We start from the raw sequence: 15,045 nt of genomic DNA on the forward strand, positions 1-15,045 counted from the left end.
AGTAAAAAAACAGGAAGTAAACTGTTTTGTTTGTCCTTGGGACAAGTAATAAGGAAAGAATGTACAATTTCATATTACACCACTGAGATTTATTTGCACCTGCTGGTTCCATTCAGTACAAATGACACAAACCACCTTCCATCAGTGTGTGCATAGGGAAGTCCAAAGCAGAAATATAAATGTTACATTGTTAAATTCTCCCAATTCTTTTTGATCTTTGGGCTGAAGGAAGGACAATACTCGGTGTATAAATGCTCAATCAACAATCTTTTATTCCATACAATTCAACACTTTATGAGCATAAACCATCCGGAGGGGAGATGAGCGCGGGAGGGTGTCCGCCTGATCTCGAAGTGTCTGAGCATTCCACACATTCTTATAGCTTAAGCACCCCCTCCACTTAGTCATAAAACCTAAACATCCACATTCTTTCTCTCTCTCAGTGAGCCTAAGTTATGACCTTGGCTTCCTGTGCAGTATGTTCTGTTCTTTTCTAATCAGACAAATAAGGCTATGACTCTCTGAAAACAGTATTTCTTATAACTCAGCAGCATAATGCATCATAAAACAATATCATTCATTCACAATGAATCAGCAGTCTAATGTAATACAAATCAAATCATCAATTACAGTTTTTCTCAGTCGCTTTGGTGCGTTCCTCAGAACACCATTAACATTTGCACAGCAGTTAGTGCATTTCCCAAAACAATTAGTGCAAACTGCAAAACCTAGTGGATAGCCTGCAAAAGCACGTCACATGCACAGAATTGATTATCCATACCTCAAAAGCAAGTATCCATGTCAATGAAACTGTCAGTGCCATCAAAATGAAAAGTCTTGACACCATCTTTATGAACAAGATAGTCAAATGGCATTGTCATGTTTCCACTATGACAGTTCATAATTTCAGTGTTTCCCATTGCAAAAACAATTGGTGACACCTGAAAGTGCTGACGACAGCACTATGGCCTACCTGTACAGCCATCTGAAATGTGCAGTAAAGTCACTGTAGATGTTATGGGAGTCTTGGGAGTAACTGAGACACTGAATACGTACGTTTCACATTTCCATTGTGTAGAAGTGTTTGTAATCCTACAGAATTGTGCAAAAGAAAAATATGCTACAGTCACTTGTGCACTGTAGAATACATGTAAACATAAAATCACCCATTTGGTAGAGCTGTGCACTAATGTGAACAATAAACAGCACATGTAACAGTACAGTAAATCATTCTGGCACATCCAGACGTTCCTGTCTGTCTGGCCACATATTTTCATCTACATCACAACAGATGTTATCCCTCGCAATGCAGCGAGGAAAGTATCTCCTGGAGTGGCGAATCCATCCTCTGCAGGACCCTGCTGTGATGTCGTCACATGCTGCATCCATGGCTGCTAGCAGGGCCATTTGCTCATGTGGATTTCATTTTTCTTGAGTACTCTGTCAATTGTTGAAATTGAAACAGATTCAATATTGCCAAATACCGTGTAATTCTCTATGACAGCGCTTTGTATTTCTCTCAGCTTTATTGCATTGTTTGCAATGACCATTGCACAAATGGCTTCTTCTTGCTGTGGGGTAAAAAGGGGCCCTCTTCCGCCTCCGCGAGGTTGTCTTACAATCCTATGTGGTGCAGAGTGAACTTTTTGTGATATTGCAAATACAGTACAGTAACATGTGATGTGTCTGAGATGGCACAGTACAGTACAGTGTATTACTGTTTGCATACCTGTTTTCCCTACGGAATGTTTGAATGATTGAACTGACAGTAGTTCTTCCAATATTGGGTTGCACCCTTCGACCAGCCTCCTCCATGGTGAGGCCGTGATTGACAACATGGTCCACAATTGTAGCCCTTATTTCATTAGGAATCCGCCTATATCTGCCTCTTCTCCCTCTTCCCCTTCCTCCCCGCATCCTCACCCCTCTTCCACGGTGCTGACCTTCCATTTTGTGTCACAGAAGTGTAGAAATGGTACACACTAGCTCCTGCGCAGTTTATATATGCTTGCCAATTGGGGATTCACAGGATTCATCCATAATTGACAGTGAACAAGTTGTTTGTCATTGGTTACAACTAAACTTTCACACGCCTCCTCATGAGTGACAGCTGTAAATCACCCGATATCAATTGTTCAATTTCGGAGACATTTCCAGGAACAATGATACAGAAAGGTATAGGATTTGCTTGACAGATGGCCAATATTTGGCATGTGATAACTAGTTCAACAATTTTGTGTGTGATGACTCAAGCAATGGATGTATGACTATTAGTTTTATTGGGAACGACTATTCAGCATCCATAGGTATGATTACTTTTGACTGACATGACATAAGCAAATGGAAATGTCAGAAAGCAGCAGGGAAATGTATGGAAGCAACTGATTCATGTCCAAAATCATTTGCAGTTTGTTCAGAGAGAGGAGAAACTACTTGCTACTATGATGTGCACAAATGACTGAGTGTTGTGGAGGTTGAACTAATAGTTATGAGAATTTCAATTCTGATCTGAGAAACGCACCAAAGCGACTGAGAAAAACTGTAATAAATGTAATAGTTATCACCTTCTAATTCAGGAGAATAATGCAAACTAAAACTACATAATAATTTCACAATCTTTAATTAGGGGTCTAACATGGCATAAGATAATATAATAATCTCACAACATCAGGATCAATTTTTGACTCTTTGTAAGTGGCATTGGACTGTCGCTCTCTTTTAATGACTGCGTGTGTGTGTTAGACAGAACCTCCTAGAAAGAAACATAGTTGTTGATGATCCATTGATGATCCATTTATTCATTATTTTACAACTAGAAATGCAATGTTTTGGCACTTTAGGAAGTACATGAATAGTTATATTAAGTGCAGTCCTGCCCAACTACAGCACTTAAAATCTAGCTTTTATATCATCTTTCTCTCTACCCTTTACACATGTGACTTAAATAAGAACTTCCATTTAAGCCAGACCTGGATAATATATTCATATCACATTTGACATCGAAATAAAATATTAATTACAGCCTGTAGGCACAGAAATACATTAAAAAAGGAGGAAGTAGAATAAGTCCAACAGTATGTTATACTTGGTGGCAGATGAATCACCTACAGTTTTTAAATATGTTTTTCTAATTGAATTCCTCATTATGCATGCTTTGACTTGGGAATTCTCACGTGCAGTTTTCCTAAGTGGACTTCTTCACTATTAACACTGTTTGAATGCACAAATTTTATCTTTAATGAAGCTTGCCTCGTTTTTTTTACAGGGTGACATTTCTTTGCATTGATTAGCAAACCTGACATTTTGCAAATATATTTCAAGTGCACTAAGAAGATACATTTAATGTTTAACATCAAGCTTTATGACTGCTTTCACATGGTTCCAAAAGTAATCACTTTGCAAGTGTGTGCATATTTCACACACATTCAAGAGAAAAAGGAAATGGCAAACCACTACCAGATAGATGTTTTCCCTTTACTGCGAATGTAATTAAAATAATGTTTTGGTTGTATTGCTTCTGTGGGCAGTTGAGCTGAGTGAAAAGTTTAGAGACGTCATCTACATACTCAGTTATAAGAAATAAGTAACTGAAGTGTGACTAAAACATGGCAACATGGCTGAGAGAACACAGACAAAGCAACAAAAAAAGCTAGATTACAACACCCCAAATCTTCACAGCGGATGAAATGTCACATATTAGTGACACAACCAGAGCATTAAAATTCTCCTCTGTTGGAGGCAGCTCTCACAAGGAGCAGCTTTTTTTGCTTTTGCACTCTTGTGGGGACGTCTGTACCGGGGCAGATAGCCATTTTTGGATTTATGTCTGAATCACACATAAACACAGACACAAACAGGCACATAAACTCATACTGCGCACACACAAATATGCACACTCCCCAGGCTATCTGTGGGAGGCGCAAACACATCTAACTGCTAACTGCCATAAGGTAACGCTGGAGCCTGATGGTGCCTGATACGGTCTCTATTAATTTGTGACGATGAGTGGATGTTAGCAGATCGCAAAAATAAATGACAACAACTTTGACGCCCCCCAAATCAGAGTAATTTACAAACCAGTTTCACCCACATGTTACGCTAATGAACATCTCACAACCCACAAAAGGATTTCTTCCAGAGAAGAGAACCACAAAGCACAATCTTAATGTCATGGGGCTAAGTTCTCGTCTCCAACTAGCACGCATTTTCAGCCTTGAATGGAGCTTGGAGAAATATTGTACATTCTAGACACATGCACGCCTTTCTAAGCCTGGCCAAGCACAGAGCCACCGCCAGTGAGCAGATGCTGGCTTTAGGTGAGCTGTGGAAAAAAATACATTGACCTGGCATGAAGGAGGGCCCTACTGTGACAGAAAAGACGTTCAGTCCCTATTTAACTCACATGAGCACAAAAAGCATGCACATATTTCCCATTCACTAGTCCTTAAAATGAATCATATTTTACACACCGGCAGTCAATGCTTTAAACTTGAACACATCCTATAAAGAATTTATATGGTGTGACACTGGTGTGACATTGTGTGCTTGTTTCTGAGCTCTTTCCCTGGTTTAACACTTGCACTATACCCTGTCACACTGTATGCTGAGTGAGACAGAGTGACAAAGAGGGAGACAGTGTTGGCATGACTATCTGTTTGGGAGATAATAGTGACAGCAATTGCTCTGCAGAAAGGATTTAAGGCATGATGAGGAAGCATGAGATTAGAGATATCCAGATATAGGAGATGTGCTCGCAGCAGTAGGGTTGAGGCATGTAAATTACAGAAGTTAATATTCTGTTTTCAACATATCCCACAGTATGACTGAAAGCAATAATACCTTCATGCAATCCACTGCCAGACATAACTGAAAACACAAACTTTGGATTTGCATTGTGTATTTCTTTATGATGATGAAGACCGATAATGCAATTATGTTCATTAACAAGCGCATCAAATATGCATTAACTTGCAGCTGTAATGAATCCAAAACATAGACATTGCCACTTCCGTCTAGGTAACATTTGCTCAGCAGAGTCAAGTTGTTGAAGATTTAATCTTTTTAGTCATGCAAGTAGTCTAACACCAGAAATGAGGATGTTACATGGTGCACATCTTTGCCCCAAACTAAAATGTATAACAACAAGCATCACTTAAAGATGATTTCTTTTGATGATCACTTCATCTTCAGTATTGCAACATGTCAAAATGCGAAATTCATAAGCTCTGATATTTTTGTTTTAGAGCCTAATGGTGTTGTAGAAAAGTCCAGGGCACCCCTCATGTGGGTGTGCAAAACATGTGGAAACATAAATGGAAACACATTTAATTTTAACTAGCTTGAAAGTCAGTGTGATCCCAAACTGCTTCAGTAATGTTGAGGTCCAAGCTCTGGGGAGGCCAATCCATGAGTGATGATGTTCCACTGCGTGTTTTTTTTTTCCAGGTATAGTGCATGACTGTCTGTTTGTGGTTATTCTCATGTTGAAAAATGAAGCGGTTGTCAATGTAATGCTTTCCAGATTGTATTGCATGGTGGATCAAAATCTGATGGCACTTTACTTTGCTCATAATTCCATCAGTTTTGACAAAATCCACAGCATCACTGGTGGAAATGCAGCCCCAAACCACGACAACCATGTTTTACAGATGGCTGCAGACACTCGCTGTTGTACCTCTCGCCTGACCTCATTCATATCACTCAATAGGACCACTGATTCTCGGTGCAGTTCTTGTTTTATCTGGCATAACTCAACTTCTTTCTCCTGGTTTATTGACAGCAAGCTTTCCAATGAGATCATTTCTGGTGATCTTCAGTGAACAGTAAGATGAATCGACTGAAGGGCCAGATGCAAAGCCAACATTTTGTCTCCTGTTTCTCAAGGGCAAAACTTTCAGATGTTATTCATCTGTTGTAGACATTTTTTTTAGGCCTGGATATTCATCTTTTGTCCTCCCACTTGTCCAGTTTCTTTAAAATTCTTAAGTACACTCTTCACAAGAAACTGAGTTATGCAAAGTTTTTTTTTTTTTTTTTGGCTAATAGCTCTTTGAAAACCACCATGCTGCTACAGAAAATATTATAATATGCCTGTTACACCATGTTATCTTTGGCATTTTTTATGAATGCAGCTAAAGAATTGTGTTTTTTTGTCACACGCTGCTGGTAATAAAGTCCCTAATAATACAATGTAAAACTAATACTTTGCTTAATCGCACAAAACCAGTTCATTCCTTGAGTTGGGTGTTTTTTTTCATGCTTGAATGATTTATAGGTCAGTGGTGGTTTAATAAAACATTCCTTTGAAAATGGTCGGGTACAAAACTGAAAGGTGGCTCCATAGTGTAGCTTAATGCATTCACCTAACAAATGAAGGGTTGCTGGTTCAACACCAGCTGAAGGCACAAATCCTATTTGGGGTACTTTAGCAAGTACATACATGTGGTGCTACCTGCTGCAGCAACCCCTTGTGACAAGGGAGCAAAGTAGCTTTAAAGGCACTAGACTGAAAGTGAGTGTGGAAGCAGCCAGTGTGTCAACATGCTAAGTTTGTACGTATACATTTCACTTTCAGAAGCTTCATGGGCAGTACAATCATGCCACCAAATTCATTTTCAAAATCAGCTAAAACAATGTGGGCCTCACAAAGTCAGATTTGCTTGAGTCCTGTTTAAAAAAAAAAAAAAGAATCTGTAAAAAATAAATTAAACGCTTATAGTCTAATTATAAAGGCTCACTCGGGAAGTGAGCAAATAAACTCGGGATCCTGTCTGAAGTTCTTATGTAAAAGGATGTAGTCAGTGTCTGTCGCATTCTCTTCACTAGAAATGCTCAGTTTAGTTTACATGAGGTTGCTGACTGGGCAGAGAAGGAAGGAGGCAGGACACAACACAACCACTCGCTAACTGTGACTTCTATTTCCTGCACTACTCTTAGATTGGCACGCATCAGCAGCAGCAGCAACCGTTTAATGTCTCATCCAACAGCGTCAAACACTTGCACTCATCCATGCACTTCCAGTGCTACTAATCAACACATTGTTGGTTATGGGTTTTTTTAATTCCTTGACAACTATCAAAATATTGATAATAAATCCCTGTAAAAGATAAACTAAGCCAATAGTTAGATGGCTCACTAATTCCTTGTAATATAGTGTTAGAACTGCATAATGTACCACAATCTGGTGGTCGAAAGAAATAAAAACATAAAGAGGTGAAAGAATTAAAAAAGGAGAAGAAAATAATAGTGAATGAAATGATGGAATGGTAATAGTCAGTTAAATGCATTAATGAGGAAAGCACTGTTAACTTCTGAAAACTGAATGCAAAGCTGTTTAACAACATGAAACCCAGAAGTATGCATAAGACACAAAAACAATGTAGAAAAAGGCTTTAAGTGAATTTAAATAAGAAAAAAATTAAATTCATGTGAAGGCAAGCCATAGCTTGCCCTAGAAACGAACTGCAGAGCTGCTTAAGTTTGTCTCCTCCTCACTGATACTGATTCAACTTGTACTCTCAGGCAAAGTAATTATGCATTTTAGAGGACGTTATGGGAAAGGATGTAGCCATAAAGGAAAACAAGAAGCCACTTTCTGCAGGCAGGATTTGTGTTTATTTCACATCCATGTTCAATTGCACCATTTCCTGTGGAATGTGGAATTGAACTTTCCTCACTACATTGGAATTGCACTATACAGCAAACACGGCATCATTGTTACATTTTATTGGACGGTACGCTAGAGCGTACAGGAAACTACGGATGAGAGAGGAAGTGATGTGCTGCAGGTAGTGGGAGAAACAGCAATGTTAATGATTATTTCCAGAAATCTAGAAAACATCTAATGAGCCATACTTTGCTTTATGATGACTGAGCCATACATGTTTCTCCAAAGTAAACGCAGATTCACACTGTGATTGGTAGAACAGAGAGAGACAGGGGCAGGGTGAGCAGAAAACAGTCTGGTAATTGTAAAGCTCAAGGTCAATAGCCGCTGTAGCTGCCAAGCCAAGCAGCATGTGGACAGTCTGATGGGGCACAGTGGAGTTGCCTCTGCATTCACAAACAAGTTTGTTAGCCTTATGGCCAACTATGAGTAAGTGCAAGGAAGTGACTTGAGTGTTTGCCTGCAAAGAACTTAATGAGATGCTTTCATTTATCCCGTTCCAGCTGCTGGGAACTGATTGCACAGTGATTTCAAATTGAAAGGGCTTACATTTTTGTCTTTGTTTTTCACTTGCCTGTAGCTCGTACACATTCAGCATTGCTTATTTTGTTTCTGTGCTATTATATATTTCTGTATTTTTGTATAGATTTATTTCACTTCCAGTATAGTTTGGTATTTTTTAAATGATGGGACACAGTAAGAAATTTGTACCAAGACAGACAGACAGACAGACAGACGGATAGATAGATAGATAGATAGATAGATAGATAGATAGATAGATAGATAGATAGATAGATAGATAGATAGATAGATAGATAGATAGATAGATAGATAGATGACCAGGAGGTATAATTAAATCTGGATTAAACTGCAGCAGACAGCTGCTAAATAAACAGCAGATAAAAAGAAAAGCATAAAAAGGCTTTAGAAAATAAACAAGCCAATGCTGCGCACCATATCAGCATTAATGGCAGCTGTGCTGTGGCATGTGACTGCATGTATTGGCTCTTTTGTGTGCCTCAGAGTTGAGCACTGATTCCTCCAGTGGCTTTACTGCTAGTTTAATCAGCTCTATGTGGGCTCAGAGCCACAGAGGGATACATGTGATGTTTCTTAGCTCTGTCATTAACAGCTTCTTCTACATAACCGGGAGAGAGGGTAAGATGAATTACCTGATTAAATGTTGTGAATATTAATTACATTTGCAAGTAAATTATCCCCATTTGGAAATATTCCTGTTGCAAGTATTGAAAAACCTTCCTGCATCAATAAATCTCACTCATGTGTTCCTGATGTTTTCTTCAGCATGGCCTGAGATTAATAACGAGTCCAACATTTCAGTTAAATGGTCAAGTTTACTAACTCCTTCACCAGTAAAGCAAAGGACAACTGGCCAGAACCCTGTGTTCACTAAACAGCTTAATCATTCCAAAAGACTCTCTGAACATTACTATAGCTATATTGCATAGTCACATGAATTTTTTCTATCTATTATTGAGCATTATTTTAACCCTAATGAGTATGTATCTATGTGCAATGAGCCAAAAGTATGGCTGCTAACACGATTTCAATAAGGAAAGATTATTTTGATAAATCATGATTTATTGAAATAGAGAAATTATTCAGTGTATTTGGAGATTACCCATCCGATGGCAGATTGAAATTACAGTGGTGATAGGATTTAGGACAGGATCCCCTGGAGTCTGCATGCTGGTGGTGGTGAAGGTGAAGACTGTGGCTTGGATGGAGCTCTGAGTGACTTGGGTGATGTGGAGATGGTTCGGAAGTTGGTTGCAAGAGTGAGCGTCTGAAAGGTTGAGTGACCGAGAGTATAGATTTAAACCATGCAGAGTGGTCACTGATTGGCATCAGTATAGAGATTGACAGCACGGGAAAGTGGTAGTGATGGTAGTGGTAGGGTAATGAATAGAATAGCAGCCTAACACCCATGAAAGCAGGCCAATGAGTGATTACAGATCTTCCTTATTGAACTTCCACATGAGTTTCATTACTTAGCACTCCACACTTTGGTACAAATATGGGCACTACCCACTATGAGTCGGCATCAATTTTAGCCTTGACGCTAAAGCCCAGGGAACAACAGAGGATTTCCAATAGCTGCATTAATCTTTCATGCAAAGTCTGAGATTTTAAAGTCTTTAAAACTTCACAAAATGAGAAGAAAAAAACAAAACCAATGTCAGTTTACAATATTTAATGGTAAAAAACACACATATAGAATGGATCCCTATATTTCTGTGACATCTCCTTTTCTATAAGAAGCCTAATCAAGCTAATCTGTTGTTACAAAGTTACAAATAAGGCTGCTCCTGAGAAATAGTTTGATGACGGAGCCACTGCCCAACCCTCTAAAAAAGCATAAGCCAATTCTTTTCACTAAGATTTAAGTGCAGCACATTAAGCAGGCTCAACTCATCGCATCCACAATGCCATCACATTGCTGAAATGATTTGTCATTCATTTCATAATGTAATAAATCAGACACAGACGGCACATATTATAATCCTTTATGAGATTTTTTTTTCTACCAAAACATGTTTTGCACCATTCGGTTTTTAAAGGGCGTTCATTGTTGAAAAAAGTTTGAGAAACGCTGCTATAAATTGCCAGTGTGGGCTTGTGTTTGAGCATGTGTTTTACAGCCTGTGTACTACCAGTATAGCTGCTGATGCTTCTGCTATTACCAAGATAAGGCGAATCGCATTCAGTCACCATCTATGGTCTCACCTTCCCGCTGAGACCAACTGTCATTTGTTAAGATGAGAAAACAACCAGCAGTTTTGTTTTCCCAGAATCCCAGAGATTGGCCTACGGCCTTTATAGACTGCCACAACTAAAAACCCAGCGTGTGCACGACTGGAGAGGACAAATGAAAGGACGTAAAGCGACACAATGTGAGAGGAAGATTTTTCAAATTCCGTTTTGCCTCTGTTTTTCTTCTACCTTCATTCCACCACTTTTTTTTGTTGCAGAAACACCGCTTCTGCATTCATTTTTCACTAACGTCAAGTCAAATCTTGAACACTTGCGCTGTACTTTAAAATCTCAAATGCACCTTGTGCTACTTCTGTAGTCTTTTGGAGCCTAATGGCCAGGGTGAGTTGGAGCAGCATTTGGAATGTAGCTCGCCGTGTGTCTTCGTTTAGTTTGAGAAAACCTTGTCATTTTTTAAAAACAAATAAATAAATAATGTATGCATACATCGTTTCTCCTGAATATTTAATTTGAACATTTTAACCCCAGTAGTGCAAAGCTTGCGACTGCCCTCTATTTCCATGCTAATGCCCAGATTGGCTCATTATATTCAAAGTTTGCCTGAAAGACACTCATTTTCTTTTATAGCTGCAGGGCCTGGCGGGAATATTCCGGAGGCTCTTTCGCACAGTCTACACAATATAATGCAGTTAAATAGATTGTGCTGAAAGAAATTATTAAATTGAAAAGTTTGTCAATTCTTTCTGATTTCCACAGCTCCCAGCTGTGAGTCTGCTTATTCCCATTTGCATTCTGTACATCATTTCAAAGGACTGTGTGACGAAATCCTTTTCTATTAGGTGAACTATCAATCTTTCTGGTAAAAATTACAGCTATGTACAAAAGAAGACATTTTTCTTCTGTTCGGAATGAAGCATTATTTCCATTACAGCTGACTACGTCGACAAAAGCCGGGCATTTTCTTTGCTCAGCATCACTCGATGAAAAGGGCAAAGTTTTGAACAAGACTTTTTGAGTTCTTAGGAAAACTTTGGCTCATTATAAGGAAACAGATAAACAAACAGTAGAAGATTGGGAGGGGGGAGAAAAAGATCACAAACAGAAGGGCAGATGGATGAGAGATGGCAGGGCTGCAAAGATTGCCGGACAAGTAGAGAAACACAAAGCCTCAGGTAATAAAGGCGTAAAGAGTTCAAATGCCCTCAGTAGCAGGAGGATAAGGATCTTCATTTTAAAGAACCCAACTCTTGACTATAATTGGAAGCTAGTGAGTGCTGAGAAGTGAATCTATGATGTGATCATTAGGCTAAGTGTGGAGGGCTCCTGTGTAGTGAGTGAGGGGAGAGGAAGGACAATGAACAGAGATAGAGAGACTAGTAAAGCCAAAGGGGGGGGGAAGGTTTCTTTTGGGTTTTTTGTTGTTTTTTAGAACAGAAAACATGCACCAAAGTGCAAAACCACAAGTGTCTTGATGGAGAGATGGAGGAGGAAGGACCTGACAGAGGTTGAAAATACCCAAGAATAATCACACTCATTCAGGACATCCGCTGACACTTCATCCACCAACCTGCGAGGACTAAACACAGAGTAAAACAATACATCTGTGTCAGAAAAAGGCAGCAGGGAGCAGCTTCTTGTGCTTAGACTGTATGGCAACAAGAAAAATGGGAACTTTGGTGCTCCTTTGTAATACCTGGCATTGGTTTGGTAAAGATAACAGAGAGCGTGCGGATTAAGGCATTCGCTTTTGCAGTGTGACAACACTGGTATTAGCGTTAAGGCCACTACACCAATGATTGTAGTAAATGAGTCATTATCACCTGTTTTAAATGGACATGTAAAACCTTAGGTGCTAACCTTGCAGTTATGGGCCTGAGAAAGGATGCTTTAGCTGCTATTATATTTTATTGGATGAAACATCTTGTTTTGATCTTTGTAATCATTAATATATTGTGCCTAAATACAGCTGACCACAGAATTACTGTATAAGAAATGCCCTTTCTATTTAGCTTGATTCATTGCTATCTGTCACTCACATAAAGTGCATCTCCCATCCTTTAACGCTGCACCGAGCTATAGATTGTCCTGCTCTTGCCGACTGACTCAAGCTCCCTCCTCTAATTAGTTTCAAGTAGAACCACCGCTCGAGCTAAATATTTTATCTTGCAGTGAAGGTCGCGTTGAAGTCCCGTATAGGATGCGATTTAAGAAAATGCCTTAATTTATGCAATTATCAAAGCCAGGCAGCGTGACCAAAACAGGAATCATTTTGCATTACTCTAAGAAAAATAATGAAGAGAATGGTCCAGGAGCACAGACCTCTGTAGATGTGTCAGCAAACAACAAATCCATTAAAGATGGACAAATGAACCATGTCTAAAGAATGGTGCCTTGGAGACGTGGGGTTTGCAAGTGAGGCATGCAGTCTGAGTCAAAGGCCACACATGAATTTTCATGATTTTCATGTAATATCTGCACACACTGGTTTAGCCTCACCTGTTTACATTGGAGCATTGCTCTTTTCAGACTCTCTCTTTTCATGTCCAGGAAGGGACAATGTTATTCATCGCCTTACAGCAGCAAAGATGGGGGGAGGGCGGGGATTACAGTGCAAACACTGTCCTCATCTGCATCTTTACAATTATTCATGAGCCCCAAACACTGAGAAGCTGTGATCTGTATTTACATAAGGAGTCTGGACCAGGCAAGAGGTCTCCTTGCCCCGGGTGTGTTGTGTGCCCGAGTGCCGTCTCCTCTGACTCTAGACATGCATCCTCAGGCAACCTATGTACTTCCTGTGTTGATCCATGGAGTGTGTCAACTTCAAAACTGTCATGCTGTCTCTCTCTTCCTCACTCTTTTGTTTTAATCTCTCTTTCCGTCTTCTCTCACTTCACTGAGTGCACTTTACACTGTCGCTGTCATCTCGGAGCTGGAAGTCAATGTTTTGTGTCTGCCTTTTCTGTTCTCTCTCTTCCTCCTGCTTGCATTTTGTGTTGGACTGAATTCACAGCATCTGTTGGGGGAACTTACAGAGGAGCTATTCTGCTCATTGATTGCTTGTCTCAGAAAATTCCTCTTTGCCATAAACCTGTATGCATATGGCAGTAGGCCGTCTATTAATTATCCTTTAGTGTTCTGATTGATTGGGGTACAGAAGCCATTGCTTTGCTGCTGCTGCCGTGCTGTGAGGCAGGAGAGGATAGGACAAGGATGCAGAAAGAGGATTCAGAGAGATAGGAGGAGAAGCAAAAGAGAAAGATAAGAAGATGGGATGGGCAAGGAACCAATAGAGGCTGGGGGGAGTCCATGAATAATATGAAATGACATCACAAAGGAAAGATCAGAAGTACCCTGCTGTCTCGAAAGCTACGAGGCATGTGGTTTCAAAAATTTCAACATAAACATTTAAACATCATTTTGATTCAGGCATTTATTCAGTTGTATTCAAGTACCACGATAGTCCACAGGTATTTCATCCTGTAGGCATTGCAGCACAAACTCTACTGGTTATGGGCATTAACAAACTTTCTTTTCCTTTTTTTAGCAGCAGGTTTGAATGAATGGCTCTGGGCAACGAGAACCTTTGAAATATTTAGTGATGCAGTCTTAAAAGGGAGACTTACTGTACAGGGTACTGCAGCCTCAAAGGTCTACAGGGAACGACATGATTTGGAGCGTTTGTGGCATTGCCTGTTCACGCTGTCCCTCTGTGATAGTGCCACTTGATTGGCATGGGTGCGTGTGAGTGACTGTGTTTGTATATGTTTGTGTGTTTGAGAGTGGCCTTTATCTGGTGGAATGACTGCTGACAGAAGTCATCGCTACGCAATGTGTTATTGACTGTCACTCACCGGGACCTTCATGACCATCACAATCAATTAACGTCTTATCATATAGCCAAGAAGTGGGTAGAAATGTCTCTATGGTGGGTTGATTTCAAGGGCAACAGATGAGCTGAGTAATCCACTCGCGCGGTTTGTCAAGGAGGCCGGCCAAAGACAGAAAGTCCATTTAAAACAAAATAAGACTTGGAGAAAAACAAGGGAGTAACGGGGATCAATTTCACGTACAGAAGAAAAAGAATTATTTAACGATATTCAATCTGCTGCTTATGTTGTATGTGTCCACTTTCAGCAGTCAATGCTCATTAGTAATCTGTCTTTCCTTCCTCATCCTTAATCACTAGGTAGTACAAAGAAAAGGCTATATGGCTAAAACAAAAAGAAAAGAGCAGCTGAGATGTGTAGGTGCATTTTGGAGCGGTAGTTTTCTTTTGAAACCGCTCAGTTAGATAAACTTTGTCAGCCTGTTGTTTTGCTTTTGCTGCTTTGTTAGTAACACCATGCCTATGGACTGTGGGAGGAAGCCTGGAGTCAAACTCAGAACCTTCTGGATGTGAGGCAATGATGCTAACTACCACACTGGTGCTGGTGTTAGAACCAAGCTCCAGATCTGTAATGCACAATATTTTTTCAAAACCTATGTATAGTTAATGTTTTTTTTTCTTCAAAAGATTAAAACAAACAAAAATGACAAAGGGCTATAGTCCTTTTCCACAAGTACCTACTTGGTTTGACTCAACTCACTTTCCATTACAGTTGAGGACCCTCTAAAGTGTGCAGGGCCATTAACGCAATGTG

This window comes from Simochromis diagramma, unplaced genomic scaffold (assembly GCF_900408965.1).
Source record: "Simochromis diagramma unplaced genomic scaffold, fSimDia1.1 OVJJ01000344.1, whole genome shotgun sequence".
Classification (NCBI taxonomy): domain Eukaryota; kingdom Metazoa; phylum Chordata; class Actinopteri; order Cichliformes; family Cichlidae; genus Simochromis; species Simochromis diagramma.